This window comes from Trachurus japonicus, chromosome 3, assembly GCF_045865225.1.
Source record: "Trachurus japonicus isolate A0001 chromosome 3, Traja_1.0".
NCBI lineage: Eukaryota > Metazoa > Chordata > Actinopteri > Carangiformes > Carangidae > Trachurus > Trachurus japonicus.
Genome location: NC_140909.1, coordinates 29,693,416 through 29,702,519, shown reverse-complemented (window position 1 = coordinate 29,702,519; position 9,104 = coordinate 29,693,416).

Genomic DNA, 9,104 nt, shown 5'->3' with positions numbered 1-9,104 from the left:
GTCAAGGGCTGGGAGAATTTTCGAGTCCTCCGTGCCTTCTCGGAGTTACGGGGGGGTCCGCGCAGCAGTACACAAACTATAAACAAGCTTAAAATATAGACTTATTTAATTTTTTTCGGAACAGTTTCTCATGTCGGGGCTTCAATTCAAGAGGGACATTACAGACGAGCACTATGGAGGTATTTGGATGTTTTTTGGTGTGTCTTTTTGGACGAAGAAAAGTGAGCACCATTCACAACCATTATATGGACAAATACTGCTGCACGGACCCCCCGTAACTCAGAGAAGGCACGGAGGAGGACATGAGGGTGAGTAGATAATGAGTGAAATTTGAATTTTGGGTGAACTATCCCTTTAAAGCAGAAGTAAGCGATCCTGTCGTTTTTGCTAACTTCCTGTCAGCAGATGGAGTTAGCAGTCCCCGCCCTCGTCCCTACGTCACCACATTCATGCGCATCCCTTGGCTGCACACACAGAGAGGACCGCCCCTTTATGCCGTTCTCTCTCCTCATTGAATAAAGGTTGTAGGATACAAGGAAAGTTTTACTTCATTTCGAACTCGAGTTCGTACTATTGCCATATTGCTGATCCCAGATCAGCCACTGAATATTTATGCGTTAGCCCACCCCAACCGGGAACTGCCCATTGGTCCGACCTCCCGTTACTCCGACAAAATCAACCACAAGTCGGACCAGTAGGAGGTCGAACCAATGGGTGGTCCCGTTAGTTTGAACTGTCATCGCTACTTTGTGACAAGCTCTTCCATTGATAGGAGCATGCAGCTTAGAGAGAGATAACGAGAATTACTGAAAGAGAGAGAGCTCTCAGAAACACACAGAAACGCACATCACACACGCGGCCCAGAAAGGAGCCAGATCATGTCAGATCGCGCACAACCATCATAAATGCTGATCAAGATGTGTAAACTGATAATCAAAGCCCCCCTCCCAGAGTACAGAGTAAAAGAAATACACTCCCCCCCTCCGCTCGAGTGTGGCTGAACCTGGCGGCTTGAGCTCACTTCACGGGTGCGAGCCTGCTGCAGAAGCCGCTCCTGCTGACAGCAGACTGAGAGAAAAAAAAAGTAAATTTCGCTTTGGTTAGGTTCAGGCGGGTCCATGGCACTGGTCCGACCTCCCATTAGTCCGACCTCCCATTAGTTCGACCTCCCATTGGTTCGAACTCCCATTGGTCCGACAATCGGAGTAATGAGAGTTCGAACTAATGGGAGGTCCTCATTAGATCGAATTGGACTAGTTATTAGTCAAACTCTCCATTCTTACCGTTCACTATGCATTTATATAATTATTCATATAGGCTCCACCTGTCAATAAGACACGTGGAAGAAGAGGTGCAGTTTATTGTGTTTCACCAACGAGAAGCTGTCATTACCCACAACTTTTACGCACTGCTGCGCGCTCATTAGTGTCCGTAATTAAACCTTGACACTCATATCAAATCAAACTTACATTACAGACAGGTATACAGACAGGTGGATTGGGTTCTCTCTCTCTCTCTCCCACTCCGAACAGACAGACGGATGCAATCAGAAAGGAAACGGAGGCTGCGCATTGATCCTTTTTTCCTTTCTGGGATCAAACGGATCATGTGCATAATTAACTGCAAAACAAGCACTTCATATTAATAACATATAACGCTCATTATGCTTCCAGCCTGTCTAGCCTCTACCTGGTCTTTTTACTAAACTTAACCAACTCCTTTCTTCATTGCCTGAACCTAACCAAAGCCAAATTTACTTTTTTTTCTCTCTCAGTCTGCTGTCAGCAGGAGCAGCGGCTGCAGCAGCCTCGCGCCCGTGAAGTGAGCTCAAGCCGGCCAGGTTCAGCCGTGCTCGAGCGGAGGGGAGGAGAGAAAAAAAAGTGTATTTCTTTTACTCTGTACTCTGGGAGGGGGGCTTTGATTATCAGTTTACACATCTTGATCAGCATTTATGATGGTTGTGTGCGCGATCTGACATGATCTGGCTCCTGGAGAGAGAGAGAGAAAGCTGCATGCTCCTATCAATGGAAGAGCTTGTCACAAAGTAGCGATGACAGTTCGAACTAACGGGACCACCCATTGGTTCGACCTCCTATTGGTCCGACTTGTGGTTGATTTTGTCAGAGTAACGGGAGGTCGAACCAATGGGAGGTCGGACCAGTGGGTATTTTGTCGGAGTAACGGGAGGTTGAACCAATGGGAGGTCGGACCAATGGGCAGTTCCCGGTTCGGGCAATGAAAAAAGGAGTTGGTTAAGTTTAGTAAAAACACCAGGTAGAGGCTAGACAGGCTGGAAGCATAATGAGCGATATATGTTATTAAAATGAAGTGCTTGTTTTGCACATGATCCGTTTGATCCCAGAAAGGAAAAAAGGATCAATGCGCAGCCTCCGTTTCCTTTCTGATTGCGTCCGTCTGTCCGTTCGGAGTGGGAGAGAGAGAGAACCCAATCCACCTGTCTGTATACCTGTCTGTAATGTAAGTTTGATTTGATATGAGTGTCAAGGTTTAATTATGGACACTAATGAGCGCGCAGCAGTGCGTAAAAGTCGTGCGTAATGACAGATCCTCGTTGGTGAAACACAATAAACTGCACCTCTTCTTCCATGTGTGTCTTATTGACAGGTGGAGCCTATATGAATAATTATATAAATGCATAGTGAACGGTAAAAATGGAGAGTTGGACTAATGCTAAATAGTCCAGTTCGAACTAATGAGGACCTCCCATTAGTTCGAACTCTCACTACTCCGATTGTCGGACCAATGGAGTTCGAACCAATGGGAGGTCGAACTAATGGGAGGTCGGACCAGTGCCATGGACCTTTCCAACCAACCAGGTGCCTCCACCTGGCTTTGGCGGCGCTGTGGAACCGCCCCCGCGATCTGCGTCTCTATGCAGTATAAAAACATGCTCCACAGCCCTGCCCGTCCTCAGACACCCATTCAGCTCCCTGACGGGTGTCAGCGAGGCTTGTTAAACAGGATTAATTAAAACACACAACGTAACGTAAACAATGTGACTGTACGGATAGTGCGGGAGGAGGGCAGACGTGGATCGGTGGACCAGGAGAACAGCTGCATAACATTTTGGCAGTAAAATGGAAGATTTTAAGCCGTCTGTTCACATGATCTCACTTTAATTCCAACACATTGGACTTAATATATATAAAAACTAAATAGATTAAATATTACCGACCCTTATAATGCCCCCGGGGTGCTTTTCAAAAGTATCTCCGGCCTCCGGCGCACGTCCCAGACCTGCAGTATGCGGACACAGCTAAGTTAGGCTACCTGATCAACTTTGCATCGCCCTGCTCTAAAAGCATACAAAAGCCTGGAGGGTTACACATGGATGCAGTCTGGCTTTGTGATGAACGTCCAGCTGTGGAATCTACCAGCAAAAACCTGCTGTATCCTCACTAGAAGGGTAAGTGTCGTATCATCCCAGTTAATGCAGTGTAGCATGGCTAACGTTAGCTCGTAGCTGTCCGGGGTGCTATCAGGGTGCCGGCCGGGAGCTCTCCCCGGTGCTGATCAGCCCGCGGCGGATGCGGCGGTGAGCTGCAACTGGCTCTGGGTCAGCTTGGAAAGGCTGGAGGCGAAGGAGACTCACATCTATGTGTTTGCCTCTTTCTTTTCTTTTTGTCACCGTCTTTCCTGCTTGTGTCATTTTGTGGAGCACAAAGAGCATAAAGCCGGCTTTTGTATGCTTGTAGAGTAGTTGATCAGGTAGCTGTGTCCAGATACTGCAGGTCTAGGACGTCCTGTTCGGCGAAAATATTTTTGAAAAGCACCCCGGGGGCATTATAAGGGTCGGTAATATTTAATCCATTTAGTTTTTTTTATATTAAGTCCAATGTGTTGGAATTAAAGTGAGATCATGTGAACTCAGACGGCTTCGGCGCTTACAGTCAATGCTTCGGAGCTGGCCAGTTTCCTGCCAAAATGGCCGCTCGAACGCTGGAGGTCACGTGGGGTCCGGAGCTCTATAGTAGCGGCACAAAACAGACTCCCCCAAACCAATGGGTGACGTCAGGGGTGCTACATCCATTCTTTTTACAGTCTATGGTAATGAGTCCCAACAGGCGACCTTTGGGGTCAGTTTCTATGAGGTCAGAGGTCAGGAGTCACGGGTCAGCAGTTAGTTTATTAAGGGACAGTGTGCAATTACAGTACATTAATCATTTTTGACAGATTAGGATGTGTTTCAGCCTGAACGAAGTCAGTGTTTCGTTTCACCTTGTATGTGAGGCTAGATGTAATTTGTCTCATTAGCTCATTTTTTTTAACTTTAATTATGTTACATTTTTACTACAGCTTCATAGTAATTGTGATGGTTGAATATATTACTTATAACTTGTTACAGAATGGAGGCTTTTTGCCTTCTACCTAGCATCTCTTGGCCAAAAACCAACCTTGCAAGAGCCTCAAACCCGGTGTCCGAGCTCTCGTCTCGGTGGCACCAAGACACGAACGCGTCCCTGTAGGCTCATCTTTTGTTTATGACAGATAAGACTACACAAATATACGTCGTAGGGGACTTCCGGCGGGATGTGAAGGAGAGTAGACGTGTGTGGGGGAGGCTTCCATTGTACGATATTTAACCCACATTCTATATCGACATACATAACTTTTTGGACAACAGTGGGTGGAAAGTGCGAACTAACTGTTATATTTGTGAGTGAAATATGCCAAGACAGAAGAAGCAGACTCCGGCCAATTCACCGCAAGATCAGGATCAAACCGAGGAGCCCAACATGGCGGCAGCTCGGGAGTCAGAGCGGTCAGAGCCCGTTGTTTCGACGGAGTTGCAACAGGCGTTACGGGCGCTGCTCGTCAACGACATGAGACAGGTGATTGAGACGGCGGTTGGGTATGCCCTGGAGCCATTCACCAAGGCTCTGGAACTTCTGGAATCGTATTGTGGGGACCACAAGAAACGTATCATGGCGCTAGAGACGGGGCTAAGCGGCTACAGTGACAGGTTGGTAGCTCTGGAGGGACTATGCGAGAAGCTAACTGCCGAAAACAAGGCGCTCCTCTCCCGCGCGGAAGAGGCTGAGGACCGGAGCCGCAGATTCAATCTAAGGGTCACCAACATCGACGAAAAATACCCGGAGGGGCAGAATGCTACTCAATTCATGTCCACATTCTTCACAGAAGTACTGGGTGATGTATTCCCGTCCCCCCCGGTCTTAGACATAGCCCACAGAATCGGCCCGCTCCGGCGTGATGGCAAACCTAGGGTGATGATCGTGAAATTCCATTACCTCCAGGATAAAACCAGAGCCCTAGCGGCCAACCGAAATCAACTGGATTGGCGTGGAGGAAAAGTCAGATTCTTCGCCGACTACAGTCCTGCCACATCCAAGCAACGCGCTTCCTATGCAAAGGTGAAATCCCTACTGTTCAGCAAAAAAGTCAAGTTCTGCCTCGTCTATCCGGCGGTTCTCCGTGTGGAGCACGAGAACCAGAATTACAATTTCAAGTCATCAGAAGAGGCCCAGCGGTTCTACGATAATATTTTCCCTACTGGATAAATGATATTTATTTCTCTTGCGGTGGATACCTCCTCGTAAAGTACAAGGGGCGTAAGTAAAGACTGAATAGCAATAATGTTATTATAACATTGAACACTATTAGCATCAATCCTGCCCATCCAGCGGGTTTTTTTTTCCTTTCTTTCCTCTTCTTCTTTTCTCCTCCTCCCAATTAACTGTATAGGCCTACTTTTTTTTTCTTTTCTTTTGGACTCTGAGTTATGAGATAACTATGAAACAGGACCATGGGCTGTATAAAAGAGAGTAGGACGGACAGTTTTAATGCTTCCTGCCTAACGTACAGCCTTGTCTGTGTGTGGAATGAACACTGGAACTGTGACATCTCTAGTTTTCACCAGAGGAAAGATACTCTGTACACTCCTCCTATTTATTTTAAGCGTTGGCACTTGGGTGGGCCAGTTTATTTCTTTTTTATTTTGGTTGTATTATTCAAAGAGGATTTGAATATGTTGATACAAAGGACCGAATTTATGTTTGTACGCCACCTGGATGTGATCTGGAATTCATGCTGATACGTCTACCTTTGTGACCTATTACGAGAAAAAAAAAAAAAAAAAAGGGGTTCCTTTCACCTAAATGATACGGGAGTCTCCCATAAGTGATAAGTGATAAGATTAGAGTTAAGTGAGATAGGAAGTTGATCAAGGATCAGCCAGTCATGGACAGTGTGTATAGTTTAGACTTTTTGTGTTCTTGTTCAGGGCAGGGCGGGGTGGGGGGTGGTTTAGAGCGCTACTTATTGTATAGTAATCATTTAAGGGAGGGGCAGTGGTATCAGGTACCAACAGTTTTCTTTTTTTGCCTTGATGCAGGATAAGTTCAGCGGTGTGAGCTTTTGCTCATGGAATGTTAATGGTGTCAATAATCAGATGAAAAGAGGTAAGGTGCTTTCTCATCTAAAATCTTTATAGGCAGACATAATGTTTCTGCAGGAGACACATTTGTCAAATGACACACATGGTAAATTGAGATGTAAGTGGGTAGGCCAAATATACCATTCTAAATTCTCGGCAATTCTGATCCGCAAGGGAGTCACTTTTAAATATTTATCAACTATAGCAGATAAAAATGGACGATATGTGATGGTTACAGGGGAACTTCAATCTGTGCATTTGACATTATTGAACATATATGGGCCAAATTGCGACGATTCTGAATTTTTTAGAAAAGTGCTAGGCTTAATCCCAGATATCAAATACAAACTTAATTATAGGGGCTGACCTTAAAGCAGAAGTAAGCGATCCGGTCGTTTTGGCTAATGCTGCGTTCCAGGTAGGCTTTTGAAACCGTAAATTACTGCTTCAAGTCACAACTTACGACTTTGTAGCGTTTCAGGCAACCCACTCGTGTTTTTCCGACCTGTTTTACCTGTGAAAGTCACTATAACGGCCACTCATAACTTCCGACCCGTGAACTCGTACCAGATCAAACTGATACAACTTCACAGGTCGGAAAAACAGGAGTTACGAGTTGCCTTGAACGCACCATAACAGTCCTCGTCCCTACGTCACCACATTCACGGCATCCCTTGGCTGCACACACAGCCCTGCATGCCGTTCATTGGATAAAAACTGTAGGATACGATAAATGTTTTCTCCTCGGCTCAGAGCAGAGCAGAGTGACTGACAGACCCGTGTTTCGGTCCAAACACTCTATGTAAGTGATTGCTGTCGGAAGATATAACTATTTAAGACTTATATTAACACAAATACTTACTTCTACTTTAATTTTGTATTTGATCCACATCTGGACAAATCTAACATTCATAGAATAACCCCCTCCAACTCACGCAACTTGGTGAAAACATACATGGATAATATGAATCTAGTTGACATCTGGAGAACATTCAACCCGCTAGGTAGAGAATATTCATTCCATTCTAAAGTCCATAATGTTTATAGCCGAATTGATCACTTCCTGGTAGACGGGAAAATGCTGCCATATACCTCTAACCCAAAATATCATAATATTATAATCTCTGACCATAGTCCTATCACTTTCTCATTCAAATTAGATACATTTACAAGACCGCAGAGGAATTGGAGGAAAAATTTTGTGAATATTTGGAATCTCACATCGCTCTATTTTTTGATACCAATGATAAAGACGATATTTCACCTGTGTTATTATGGGAGACCTTTAAAGCGTACCTAAGAGGGTGCATCATTTCATACCAGGCCAGCACCAAAAAACGTGGCAGGATTAGAATTGGAAGAAAAAATAAAACAATTGGACTCAGACAATGCCCAAAGCCCCACAATTGAAAAGCATAATGAGATCTCTGCACTCAAATATAAACTTAATAATTTGCTATCTGACCGAATAAGTAGAGCCTTTCAATACACAAAACAAAGATTTTTTGAATTTGGTGACAAACCACATAAACTGTTAGCAGCTCAGCTACGCAAATTGGAAAGCGACAGGAATATCCATAAAATAAAGTCAGAATCCGGAGCTCTTTATACACGACATGAGGACATTAATGCAGAATTTAAATTGTTTTATGAAAGGCTGTACTCCTCTCAGAGCAGTGCATTGCCAGGAATAATGCAATCATTTCTGGATTCCTGTACGCTGCCAGAGCTAGACCAGGGTGACCGTAAATACTTAGATGCAGAAATCACCTGTGAGGAGATTATAGAATCTATTAAGTCACTCAAGAATGCCAAAAGCCCTGGACCAGATGGTTTAAGCAATGAAATATATAAACAATTTAAAGAGACTCTGGCCCCCTACCTCCTCAGATTATATAATAGGGCCTTTGAGGATGGAACCCTCCCTGCTACCATGAATGAAGCCATTATCACTCTAATCCCCAAGAAAGGTAGAGATCTAGAAAAGGTGGGTTCATATAGGCCTATCTCTCTCTTAAATACAGACCAGAAGATCTAAACCTTAGCAAGACGCCTTAGTATACATATGGGTAAACTGGTGCACCCCGATCAGACGGGCTTTATGCCTCAACGGAACTCATTTTACAACCTTAGACGCCTTTTCAATATAATACACTCCCCCAAAGACCCTGAGGAGGAACTTGTAGTTCTCAGCCTGGACGCGGAAAAAGCGTTTGACCAGGTGGAATGGTCATACTTGTTCTCAGTATTGGAAAAATGTAAAATCGGTGACAAGTTTATCGCATGGATTAGGCTACTGTATAGCAACCCCAGTGCTAGAATACTGACCAATCAAATGCTGTCTTCACAATTTGCACTCAGCAGAGGCTGTAAGCAAGGTTGTGTATTGAGTCCTTTATTGTTTGCTCTAGCTTTGGAGCCTCTTGCACAGACAATTAGAACACACGCTGATATACATGGGTATAACACAGCTTATACCTCAAATAAAATCTCTCTTTATGCAGATGACATACTACTGTATATAACCAAGCCCAAGATCACAATTCCTCAGATTCTGGAGGTAATTAATCTTTTTTGAACTTTCTCGGGATATAGAATCAATTGGGATAAAAGCGAGATCATGCCAAGACAATTTACAGATGATGGATGGTTGAAGCGGCTCCCTTTCAGAATTACTGCTGAGAAATTT